The sequence below is a fragment of the Ambystoma mexicanum genome, chromosome 5p (genome assembly GCF_040938575.1).
Source record: "Ambystoma mexicanum isolate Mex_15411 chromosome 5p, UKY_AmexF1_1, whole genome shotgun sequence".
In the NCBI taxonomy this organism is placed as follows: Eukaryota; Metazoa; Chordata; class Amphibia; order Caudata; family Ambystomatidae; genus Ambystoma; species Ambystoma mexicanum.
The window spans coordinates 474,776,753-474,790,659 of record NC_090930.1 but is presented as its reverse complement, the minus strand read 5'-3'; the positions used below and the strand labels follow the sequence as shown (position 1 = coordinate 474,790,659).

At 40.9% G+C, this 13,907-nt stretch overlaps 1 protein-coding gene across 6 annotated transcripts in view; it reads left to right on the top strand.

The window, feature by feature from the left end:
- Positions 1-13,907, top strand: part of HTR2C (5-hydroxytryptamine receptor 2C) — a 4,576,123-nt gene that overhangs the window by 2,274,606 nt on the left and 2,287,610 nt on the right. The gene's annotated exons all lie outside the window — the stretch shown is intronic.

Sequence of the window (13,907 nt, the reverse complement as noted above, 5' to 3'; positions counted from 1 at the left end):
TAGGTTCAAAGCATATGTTGTTACTGGACCTCAGTGTTCGGATTGATTTTTAGATGGACATTTTACCCTGTAAAAATTCTGCCCCTTGTCCATGGATTGCTCTGTGTGTTATGCAGAATGTTTTGAAGAAAATATGTTTTTGTGAACATTTAGTGTTCTCAGTGCTGGTTTGATGTGTTCTCTCTTAGCGAGTTTGGGAAGTAGTCTTGCTGCTACATTCAGTATTCTTTGTCGTTTTTTGGTAAGGTAGTTTGCAATTTCAGAGATGGATTCTGTTGTCATACTCTATTCTTGACAAGACGAAAGAATTGACAGCAATTGTTCTATGTGGGAAGTTGAAAAAAGGAAGTATAGGCTTGATTGTGTGTAGGTGGAAGAAGCATCTCTTTGCTGCTGCATTGAATTGCAATTTGAGTGCTAAGTCATTGTTCATTCATTTTTCATGATTTTGGAAGGTTCTGATCAGTTTACCATATCAGTAGACCATGCAATGTGGTGTTGGTTCAATGGGTCATTGGGCGCAATCATGATTCCTGTTTTGTACATGTTGAGTTTAGAACTGATGGTACTCATCTAGTGGTTTATTTCTGTGATGCATTTTGTAAGGGTCGGGTTTGTTCTTTGCTAGCGTTGATTTTGTAAATTTTGGAGATTGCTGCAATCGGCGATACATTGTTCCCAGCTCCTACCAATACAGTCCGGTTCTTTTACATGACTTTGAATGTTATGGAAATCTATATCAATGGGGCTCATTACAAGCTTGCTGGTAAAACCAGCAGGTAGTCGGCACCCTTATTTCCGGACCACCATACTTATAATGAGGTACAATCATTCTAAAATACTTCTACTATCTTCACACATCAAATGGTGATAGTTACTTAGACTTGGTAACTATTTACAATGGTAATCTACAATTTACTGTTGGTCACCTGAACAATATTTGGTGATGCACAGATATTTGCGGTTCACTATCAGAGTACAACACCATCCTCAGATATTACAATGTCCTTTCTCCTCTCCTTAATAACACGCCCTGTTATACCGATGACCCACAAAAGAAGTTAACATTTTCCTTTTATTTTCTATTTCCTGAACTTTTTGGCTGGAAAATAAAAAAGAAGAATGTGCAGGGGACTGCCTGGCATGATTAGGACATTAGGACATATTAAAATTAGGACATGTTAAAGTGATACTGGGAGAAATGGCAATGGTCTGTCGCCCGTTGCAGGGCCTTTATTATAGACCTATTAGGAATGTTAAACTTTCCCAGATGAATTGAGGACATTTTAGTCTTTTGTTTACTTTCATTAATATATATTTGGATGTTCCCAAAAACATGGCCAAAAACTGCACAATAAAAGAATGGAGACTAGCATCAAATTTGACTTTTTCCCTAAATTTGGGGCCTTTTCCTCCCTAAATTTGGGGCCTTTTCCTTTTTTTTAATGTATACCCTTGACCTCCCTGGTTCATGCATTCTGTGGAAGTCTGTAAAAAAAAGAACTAAAAAGACCTCCTTCCAAGAGAGACATGGATATATCTAAGAAATATATATTCATATTTTAAGGGACACATTTGCTAGCGACACATCACAAATGTAATACCCCCAATGCAATAATCCTGCCCCATAATCCAGGGCAAAAGACAAGACAATTTTCATCAGAACAACTTTATTTAAATATAATACACTAGGGTAATGCAGTTGCTTCTCTAGCTCACAATGCTGGGGAAATCACATTTAAGACACTAAAAATAATGTCACGTTTCTGTGACAATGAATACTGAGAATGAATGCTGCAACCTGTCTAATGTTGTCTCACTAACATTTTCATGTAACATAAAATATCCATTGTATTGCACATATTCACACATAGATACATAAAAGAATATGTATAAACCGATATAAATTACTATTCTATATAGTGCTGAGATATTTTACTACACCATCCACCAGTTAATGTTGTTTTCAACATAGAACATCAAATGCATACACAATAAACAATTGGCAATTGGGAATTAAAAAATGTAAGTGCAAAATTAATGTTATCAAAACATCACTGTACCATAATCGTAATCTAAAATACAATCAACATCCTTCATTTTAGTTTTGGGGAATGAAAAGTGTTCCAATTTGCAACATAATTACAAATAATTTGGACTAGGATAGGATTTCTAAAATGTGAATGTAGGAAAGGGTGCATGGTGCAAAAAGGAATACAAAGTTTGCAGCTGTGACTCACTTTCTATGTCAGCTTTCTAAAATCAAATTTTGTATCAACATCGCTGCTTCTCTATTTTGTATTCTTCGAGAATGAGTATACTTTATGGCATTTAATTATAAAAACAGTGCTTTCAATCAGGACAGTATTAATCATTTGTAAATGCAGTTACATGGATCGAATACCTACCAACACAGGGTTACAAACACGTGGAAATGAATGACCCTCTGCCATGTACCAAAGACTCTCTTCGGTTAGCAAGGTCCACTTTTTGATATTGGGATGGCACAGGCATTAGAGATGGACAAACCAGCTTAAATCAGAATTGATACAATTGTGATTCAAACTGGCTGAAAAGATGTGAAACGTATTAAGATGAAGCTCACAATGGTTCAAAACATTCAAACAGGAATTCAAGCCTATTGTGCATATATCAAGAATTGATGGTTAGACTCAGCTCAAATGAAACTCTATGGTAATACTGAATTCTGAGATAGTGATGGCTAAATAAAATATGCAATACAGCTATCATGCTGTGACTTAAGCCATTCAGTTGCATAGAGAACAGAGAGACAGCCCTGCTATGCTTTGTGAGCTTCCTTTAAAACCAATTCCTCAAAATCCATATCTGCAACACACTTTTTGTTTTTAATGGATAATGTTTCATGTTTACATTTTGGTTTACATTTTTTAAAAGCAAGAAAATAAATTGTGGTCTGTTTTATCAAGCCAAAGCTTGGTCATAAAGCTACTGAGATTTTTTTTCTGACATACTGCAGTACATTTCTTAACTTACTTTATAAGTCACTTGTTTTATTTTTATTTTTATTATTTTCACCTCATTTGAAGGGTAGACCTTCACTTATTCTGCTCCTTAGGGCTGTGAGTTGTTAGACTGATTTTACAAACACATTTTATTTTTCAAAGCAATCTGTTCTAATTATTTTGTTATCACTTTCATTTACTTTGCAATTTTCTGGAAAAAAGCGATTACTATTACTATTACTATTTTGGCACTTTTACTTTTTTTCTTGAAACATGCATTTTTTTGTTGTTGATACAAACAGATCATTCTTCTTTCAGTTAACATTTCATTTAATTTGTTCCAATGAGAGCAGATTTTCTTGTTCAATTTATTCCATTTCGCACCTGGAAAATGCTTCAGAGAGAGCAGCCTTCATGTCAGAGAATACCATTACAATGTTTCAGAGAGCAACTTTATAGTGAAAGAGAAATAAAACATTTTGTCAAAGAGCATCCTTTCTGTGAAGTAGTGACAATACAATTTGTGAGACAGCGGGATTTCAATGAGGGAGAGACATTTTGTCCATGCAGCTTTTCTGTAAGTTGTAGCTATTATTCATTTTCAGAAAATGGTTTGAAACAATAGTTTGCAAAGCTTTGAAAAATATTAACTGAACCTAATCAATATATGTCTATTGGTTGAAAAATCAATTAGAAACAATAGTAACATATATGCTTGAAGTAGATTGTGATAAACTGAGCCGCATACAAGTTAAATCAAACATGTATTGACTTGCCTCAATTCTGCTTGCAAACCATCTCTATAGCTCCAGTCAATTAGAACAATTTTGTACTAATCAAATTGGTGGTCAATTAGAGCATGTTAAGTAGTGACTATCACTATTAGGCAACCATAGCATCTGATTCTTATTTGCACGTTTTCATCGAGATAGGAAGGTACTGCCCTACACTGCTCCCCTTCTGTCCTCATAAGGAAATCCTTTCTGTGCCAGTGCTACACATTTTAGTATACATGCCTTAAGCCAAATTGCATGATGTCAGCAAGCAGTGAGGACATTGGCCCTCATTACGAGTCAGGCGTTGAGGGTTTTACGGCGCCGTAAACGGCGCCGACCCTTAACGCCTGATTACAAGGTCCCTTTGCGGGATGGTGATTTTAACGCCTGGTGGATGGCGGATTTACCGCCCCATTCCAAGGTGAGTGGGGCGGTAAATCCCCATTTCCCATTTTACCCTTCCCCGTTCCCATTTTTGCCCCATAGGGCATAATGGGAGTGGGGAAGGCGCTAATTACGCCACTGTAAATTACGGTGGCTTAATTAGCACCATGGTCCCTTAGCGCCATGGATTTTAACGCCTGCAAAAAGCAGGCGTTAAACTCACCATGGTGCAAAGGGACCTCGGAATCAGGTGTTAAGGGTCGGCGCCGTTTACGGCGCCCTTAACCCCTTAACGCCTGACTCGTAATGAGGCCCCATGCCGCAAAGGGACCTTGGTGCTAAGTATGGTGCCGCAATTTGCGGCACCGTACTTAGCGCCTTCCCCATTCCCATTATGCCCTAAGGGGCACAAATGGGAATGGGGAAGGCCATGGCGGAAGGGGGAATTACCACTACGCCAACCTCGGAATGGGGTGGTAATTCCCCATTCCGCCATGGCGGAGTCGGAAAGTTACCGGCATGGACCATGGTGCTATTAGCACCATGGTCAATCCGCCAGGGTTGTAATGAGGCCCATTGTCTAGTTACTTTTTTCTTATATAGAAACATTACTTTTTATAGTAGGATAAACCCAACCCACACAGCATCATTTGACAAATCATTTTGGATTGGAGAGAAACTTGTGATTGGCACCCTCCTTTTCTCACACCCACCAGAGTGCTCCTCCTGGCAGCTACTTGTCCTTTGAGTTTGATATGTTAGGAACTCTCAGTTTCAAGATATCCCACCTCAGGAGTATGAACTAATATTTGAAATGAAATGTGTATTTATCAAATAGTTCTTTACATATACTGGTGATATTGGTGAAATTAACATATCTAGATGTGTAAGAATATTCTGAAGTTTATGGATGTTTATGCATAATGGTGTTATCTATCTATAACGATTTAGGAATAAAAAACAATTTAAAATTACTTCTTCATACTATGCCATGGATTTTTTTTGCCTACTCTGGGTCTGTATTTGTTTTTTCAGTGGGAAAGAGGGTTCAGAAGTTACACATGATGATCAGTGTTTCATTATCTGGCATTACAGCAACTGTATGAGACTCGGAGGCGGCCTCAATCGTTGTGACGTTACGATTCTACGAGGTGCGGCTTGAGTCGGCTTGAGTCGACGCGGACGTTCATTCTCTCCTTCTGGGTCCTTTCCTCAGTACCCTGAGACTGAGACTGAGCCCGCCTGAGCCCGCCCTCGCTTGCCAGTGTACGACGACGTACGAATCTGCTCGCGGTGCCTGTCCGCTCCTGTGGGCGTTCATCGTACAGCCGCGGCTGGATACCTCCTCCTGCGGGAAGCCTGGTGGGAAGCAAGCTGGAACACACGGGAGCCGCCGGAGTGTCAGCCTGCTCTGAGCACTTCGCCGTCCGCGGGACGCCCGTGGGAGAGTGACTCCTCTCGGTGTGGGAGCAGATAGAGGCTGTGGTGGGTAATCAGCACATGGGGAAAAAGTGCAGGGGGGAGCTATACTGACTTGCAGTGATTACACTGCCTAGCAAGCAGTGTTACTCACTTAAATTGAGCCCCTTTCCCCCCCCTCCCCCTAGATACCTGTCCCCCCCCACCTTTATACCCAGTCTCCCTCCCTTGGTTTGATTTAATGGTACAGCCACCATATGGTGAGGAGTCCATCTGGGTGTGTGTGCTGAACCTGCATAGTGCCTGCCTGAGGGCCTGCCTGAGGAGCGCTACGATTTGGTGACAGCTGGCTATGCGCCTCTTCAGCTTAATAAGGACAGTGCAGGTTATGTGTTGAAATCTAGCTCGGATCTGGGTGCAGCAAAATCTAGAAAACTGGCTAGAGAGAAGGCACCTTGATCTCTGTAATAAACCTAATAGCGCCAGGGAAGAAAATGACACAAAATAAGTACAATCTGCGTAAGACAAAGAAACAATTGGAAGTGGCAACCCTGACGAACGATGAGATGAGAAAATCTAAAATAAATAATAAGGGAAAATCCAGCATAACCATCCCCTCGGGACAGGGAGCCATAACTGGTTTCTTTGCCCCCCTTCCCTTAACAGAAACTAACTCTACGATCATTGAGGACCCCGTCTCATCGGATGATAGGGGTGGTGACCCAATGAGTTCCACTAACTTTGACGACATAGATAACAATTCGCTGTTAGACCTGTGTTTGAGTATCCAGCGGGGGATGACTCCCCAGATCCTCAGACCGTTGGAAGACACAGGTCTGCGACAGGAGAATAATTCTATGTCATCTTCTGATAACATCATAGGCCACGAGATACCTCTGGGCCGACTGTCAGCCTCCCCTAATCTAGTAATGGTTTCTATGGAAGACGGACCGGAGTCAGAGGAAGGAAATCTCCCCACCCTGTTCCCTGGGGCAAAGGAACTGGCAGAGATTCAATCCTCAGTGGCCTCCCTTCAATTTGCACTCAAAATTTTGCTCCAAATGACGGGTCGGATACTCACGAATACCAACCCATTGCCTAATACACAAATAGAAGAAAAGAATAAGGAGGAAGAGGCGGAAATCAATCTATCGGAGGCTATAGGTATCGCTGAGGAAATAAATAAGATACCTGACAAAGATTCCTCGGTAAATGAGGACTTGAATGAGTCAGTCTTCTATTCCCGTAAACAACGCAAACTGGCTAAGAAAGCGCAAAAGAATAAGGAAAACACGATGCAAGGAACTAAAGAAGATAAGATGGCGCACATTGGGGGGCGCTCAAAAAAAGCAAAAAAAAGGGCAGCCAGAGCAAAGAAAAAGATGGGCTCTGGAGAAGGTCGCCTCTGCAGTTGGCTTATCACTCATCAAGATACGAATCTAGTCTCGCCGTCCAAATATGATCAACCAGTGACAGTGGATCCGACTGATGATGTGGAAAGATTGCCGACCGTGGATGAAACAGAGGACCAGGCAGACGAATGGGAACGATTTGAGGCCGACCTTCAAGAGGAGGAAGAAACACGGATCAGGGGCCCTGACCTGGTACTTCAATCGGAACCAGCCCCGGCTAGTACCATCATCTCTCCCGGTAGATCAGTTATGGACGGACCCGATCTCTCAGGGAACAGAATCTGCCTGATCAAAAACCTGTATAAAACCTGCGAACGTAGATGGCTGCCACGATCAGAGTTCCTAATACGTCTGCATTCGGTCCCTGAACTACGCGTCTTAAAATCAGATGATTTCCTGTTTGTGGAACCATTAAAAGGCCTTAACCCCTGTGTGTCGGCAATACATTGTAAATTTATATCCACCGCACAGATGCTTAGGAAATACCGTTAAGAGCTGAGGGCTGTGGATGTTGAGGTTGATGCAGACCTGGACGAAGTTGACTCCAGTGCTGAACTTGTGGAAATAAGTGGGCCGGGCATACCAGAGGAGTATCCCTTGATACCTAAAGGAAAGAAAGTTGAAATTGCTGATGTTCAGTTGGTCCTAAAATGGCTCGCGGAATCTCTTCCTGAGGTTTTACCTAAACATTGAAATTTGACATTGTTATCGTGGAACACAAGAGGTTTTGCTCATCTGTTGACGTCGGAGGGGTCGGTTAATTTTATTGTGAAACATAGCCTGATATGCCTACAGGAGACATGGGCAATGGACATTTTATTACTTGATGGATACATGAATTATCAATCTTATGCTAAGAAGGGCGATAAAGGGAGACCGTTTGGAGGGCTCTTGATAGGTGTGATCAGCTCTCTGCCCTCGAGGCAGATACCCTGTAATGTTTGCGATAATATGCTGGCAGTAGAGGTTGAATATGGATCACAGGACGATAAGGGGAAGTTCCTGTTGATAAATATATATAATCCCCCGCAAGCGGGAACTAGTGAACCTATTCAAGAAGCCCTTCATGAATTACTGGCCTCCTGGTCTGTACTACCTGGTAACCGAGCAGTGATTGTTGTGGGTGACTTTAATTGTCGCATTCCTGCTGTGACAGGGAAATATCCTCAAAACCCCAAGTTAAGAGAGAAACATCTATTAACACATATCAAAACCGACATCGAGGGACCACGTTGGCGTCGGTTGCTTGACGAATGGGATCTGGAAATGCTGAATGGCTACACGAATAGTGACTACCCGGGGAAACATACTTGGTCCAATGGGCTATATAGTAGTACCCTGGATTACATCTTCACGTGCCCTAAAATGCTGCTCTTAGTAGAAGATATGTCTGTATAACCAAACAAATGGAGCGATCATTCAGCTCTCCATTGCATACTAAACATACAACAGAGAGCTTTCGACAAGTGCAATATGGGCACAGTCTACGCGAATAAATCAGGCTCCAACATTAGATGGTCGGCTAAGAATACTAATCAGGCTGCACTGGCACTCGAGATGGATAAATGGCCAAATCTACCCAATTTCCATTCCATGTCTATTGAATCCAAGGAAAATTGGATAAAAGCCTTCTCTCATACACATGCTTTGGTTCCGACCACTAGCATGTATAGACCGGAGGGTGGGCCCTGTTCTTATAATAATAAGATTAGAGATGCCAAAAGGGACTTGAGACGGGAACTGCGTATGAGCAAGAAAAAGCTAGGACCGTCTGATGTATTACGAGTGGTTGCGAGGAAAATCAAAAATAAGTATAGATCTGTTATTAAAAATATTAAATCTGTCGCTAATACCTGGGCTCACCAGAGATTAGTGCAAACGATTTGTTCTAAAAACTCTCGTAGTATTTGGGCACTTCTGGGGGAAACTAGGGAGTCATCGAAGGGCCAAATGGTTAATCCAATTAAAGCTGAGACATGGGTTGAGTTTTTACTTGCCCGTAACACAAAACTACCGAGTGACAAATTGGGCCCTCAGATAACCTTGGCTCCCCATCTGGCCTTTGATACCTCATATACGGCCATAATCTCCAAGATAAAGACGCTCAAACCGTCCAGAGCTCCAGGACCGAATGGCCTAGCCAATATAGTTATGAGAAAACAGCCCGAGTTCTGGGCGAGTTTATTAGCAACTCTGTTCAAAAAGATAATGTTACAGGGGCAAATACCGAGCTCATGGCAAACAGCAGTACTGATACCTGTTTTTAAAAAGGGCAATCGCCTAGATCCCACTAATTATCGGCTCCTCTCCATGCTGGATACAACGGGTAAATTGTTTGCTTCTTTACTGCTTGAGGAATTACAATCATGGGTAGAAAGGGCTAACATTTTGTCCATCTTACAGTGTGGATTTAGGAAAGGTTATTCAACGAGTCACAATTTAATGGTCATGAACCTGTTGAGAACTAAAGCACGCAGCAAAGGTGCACCACCTTTATATGCTTTATATATTGATTTTAAAGCAGCTTTCGACACCATCCCTAGGGAACGTTTGTGGGCTAAACTTAACGGTCTGGGGTGCCCAGCAGGCATCCTGTATTACCTTAAATTGCTGCACTACAATACGTCAGTCAGACTGAAATTAGATCAAGAAGGACACCTGACTGACAAAGTGCTGCAGAACAGGGGGGTGAAACAGGGCTCTGTGACGGCCCCCTTGGTATATAACCTGTATGTTTATGACATACCAGTGGCCATAACGGCCGTCTCAAACTGTCCACCTAATATTGGGGAGCTGGTATGCACTGTCCTGGCTTACGCAGATGACTTGGTCATTTTTGATCACACAATCAGTGGCCTACGCAGATCGGCCACTGCATTATGGGATTATGCGAATCATAATGGCCTCACTATCAATCTGGACAAGACTAAGGTATTGCGATTTACCAATAAAAGAGTGTCACGTGTAAATCTTATGGTGGGTAAGAACATAATCCCTTACGCCCCACACTATCGGTATATGGGTATCGACTTCGAACCTAGTGGTGACTATACCATATGCAAACATTCTCGGATGACGCGAGCAGCGCAGGTCACATCGCTGGTTGCGAATTTTACCAACAAGCAAGGAGGTTTCACGTTATGGGGCACTCGCCAACTATATGTGCAGGTTTTTACTCCCATGATAACCTATGGTCTAGAGGCCTTGTTCGACCTAGATCTTAGCTGGCTACAAGTTATAGAAGGGAAATTCTGGCGGCGGGTCTTGGGGCTGCCCCCAGGAATTCCAATGGCCATTTTACGCCTAGAATTGGGCATACCATCATTGAAAGCTACAGTGATGAAAAAGAGACTAGGGTTTTTTATCAAAATGCGTAGTGGTACAACAAATTCAATATTGACTGCTGTGGATAAGGAAATATGTAAAAAACAAAATATCCTCTCACCCGCTGCTATAATGTTAAAATATCTCGCTGATATAGGATGGACGTATCGTGAAGGGGACTATACCCGGCAAGTTCAGAGAGCCTTAGACAAGCGAATAGATATGTGGGATTGGTTGGAAAATTTTGCCCACCTCAGTACATTGAAAAGTTATGAATTTGTGAAATTTAGGTTGTATACATATATGAGACTGCAAGATTACCTTAACGTATGCCCTTGCAAAAGACTGCGACGTTTTGTACTCCTATTAAGACTGGGCCAACTCCCGACCCTTTGGGTCACGGGCCGGAGAGATCGACTGCTGTCGACACTAAGGATCTGCAGATTGTGTAAAATCGATAATGTTCTTGAGACAGCAAGACATGTCCTGACTCAATGCAGTGGGATGACAAACATAATATATCAACATATGGGAAAGTATACGCATGACTCTGTAACAACCTCTAAGGCATTATTATGGCATCACTGCTTAAATTCCGAAAATATCCACATTTTTACTGCTTTATATAACATTTGGTTGGTCATAGAGGGAAAATTGGGCATTAGGATCTGAATAGGCAGCATTATCTACACCCAGGTGCAGAGATGGGATACACCTTTACTAGAACCCTTCCTGGGCCATGCGTGACTCTGTAATTGTGAATCCTGTAATTAAGAATTCCAACTGCTAACCGCTCTTCCAAATATTGTCAGTATTTCGTATCCTGGTGAGTTCTGATGTGATTCCCGCAGGGTTTGATTTAGGACGATCTAGGTTGTTTTAGGTTTTAGAATGCACGATTGTGTCTGGGCTAGATTTATTTATTTATGGTGAATCCTGTAATTATGAATTCCAACTGCTAACCGTTCTCCCAAATATTGTCAGTATTTCGTATCCTGGTGAGTTCTGATGTGATTTCCAGAGGGTTTGATTTAGGACGATCTAGGTTGTTTTAGGTCTTAGAATGCATGATTGTGTCTAGGCTAGATTTATTTATTTATTGTTATTGTTATTAGCATTGTCAATTTTTACTTAGTTGTGTAATCTTAATCTTATTATTGTATTTTGTTGTCATTCATGTGTAAAGTTTATTAGCTAAACTGTAACACATTAAATAAATATATATATTATCTGGCATCTTGCACCTTTTAGAAGCAATGAGCCTCATTTTTGTGGGCTGAAGAATCTTAAGTAGAAACCATACGATGGTTAACAATGTCATTTAACTTGATAAGTGCATGACTTAGTGATCTATTCTACATCGCCAATGCCTAATGGATCAGATGGAATTATTTTCTCTTTTATTTAATATTTAGTTATAGAGTGACAGAGCCCTCAGGTATCAGGGCGCTAAATATACAAATCAGACCAAAGGATAGTATGACATTTAGTTCTACAGATGACAAAGAAGGCACTGTAGAGGGGAACAGATTAGTCAAAAAGGAGGGCCTTAAGCTGTTTCCTAAAAGGTTGCTGTTTGGTTTCTAATCTCCAAAACACAACTAGAGACTAGTGGAAACATATCACACCCAATTAAATAACTCCTCTGAAGGTTATAAACCGTAAACTAACAAAGAGTGTCACTGGGTAGGGTCATTTCAGAAGCTTGGTGAGGGTCATGCCTTCTTAGACTCTGTTAGATTACAACATTCATGAGAACACTCAATCAGTGTGCAAAATATCATATTTAAATTTTGTATTTGAATCTATCTAAAACAGGTACAAAAGGGAAATATACATGGCAGTAATTCACAAAGAAAAAACTAAAGTGCTTTGTGCTTAACAGTGAGTCATATAACTTGATGCATAGTGCATTACACATTGTAGTACACAAATTCTAAAAACTAATATACTCAATCATACGCTTCATACTTCATTCACTCAACATGTTTCATTCCTTCTTCTGTATTTAAAAAACTATGGTAGGAAATTCTTCAGGTGTTTAATATCTGTTATTTCCTTTTTTTATCACTGAATCATATTTTTTGTTCTGGTTCATTTCATCGATCTCATATCATTGTTTGGTCTAGGTCTATTCGATGGCAATCCACCCAGCATATCCCTCTGAAATTACATTGATATGTGCATCACTTAACATATCTATTGCATTATATTCGTGGTATGAAGTGTTCAATAATTATCTTTTCCATTACATTTTAATTGTGAATCCCTAGTGCTCTCAGCTCACCACTGTCGATCACTGCCAACAGTTGCTGATATAAATACAAAATAAGTCCCCTCCCACTCAACCTTCAAAACCTCTCCCTTGAAGTTAAATGGTTTCATGCCTCAGGGCTTGGTTATTGGTTGTGTCTCTAAGGTTATACTCCTTGCTACAGAACATTATGCAAAACAAAACGCAAGCCGGCAATACTAAGTGCATTTTATGAAATACTGATACGCTTGTCACTTCATACCTGGGTATCTTTTGATGTCATTGGTTCTTATAGCTTGAGAATATGATCAGGTCCCCTTGAGTGATGATACACTGGCGTCACGTCCTCTGAATTACAGGATGCTTAGTCAGTCTCCAATAGTAGAGGAAAATGAGGATGGCAATCATGGCGCTGTTCTAAACATAGAACCATGTTAACTTTTAAGATAGTAAGTTAACATCTAGGATGACTTTAGAGAAAGTACTTACCTTATCCTTTTGGTCAGTCTGGGGGTGTATGGCTCCTAAAGGTAACAGTGCACTGTAACGTGTGGGTTTCTCACTGGTAGTTAAGGTTCCACAAAACTATTCTCTCAGTCTCGATGCATTCAATTCTGTAGAAAGTGGAGCAACAACAACAGCCCCCAAACAATTAGCAGTGTCACTTAGTAGCTAGTAGTACGTCTAACTCTTGTTGCTCTGATTATCTGATACTAGATAATGGTGACATTACCTGATGTAGTGATGAGTCCAGCTCACAAGTGGTGCATATCCTGCAGTTCCTGGTATTTCCCATGCTCGTTTACTATTGCGGTTCGTTTACCCATCAATCCACAAAGTGTTCAAACTCAATGGTATTTGTCTGTGCCTTTTATAGTCCTTTATCTCTGTTCACTACTCTTGTGTTGGATCATTGAGCTGCACCTTTTCTTCAATGGGTTACATCAATCCTCTTTATATGAACAACAACCATGCAATAACAAGCTCAATGCAGACACCATATGGACCATTCAACAGATGTCTGCTTCTGATGTTATTACTTCCACAATCTCTTTGTCAGTGCTCACAGGTATTGACTGGCGCTGCTCATGTGTGAACAGGTGTGTCTCTTCACGCATTCTTATCTGCTTCATTTTCATTTTTTTGATCTATCTGCATGTTGTCAGTTACCTTGTGTGAGGATTTCTTGCAGTATACAATATTTAAGTGCATCCGCACACCTGAGCGTTGTAGTTCTTTTAACTTCCTCTGGGGTACATCTTCAAACACAGCATTCAGGATTCACACCTAGTCTCCTTTAGAATTGTAACAAATCAATCTGCTAGTTAAAACCTTTTTCTACACTTTTGGTTTG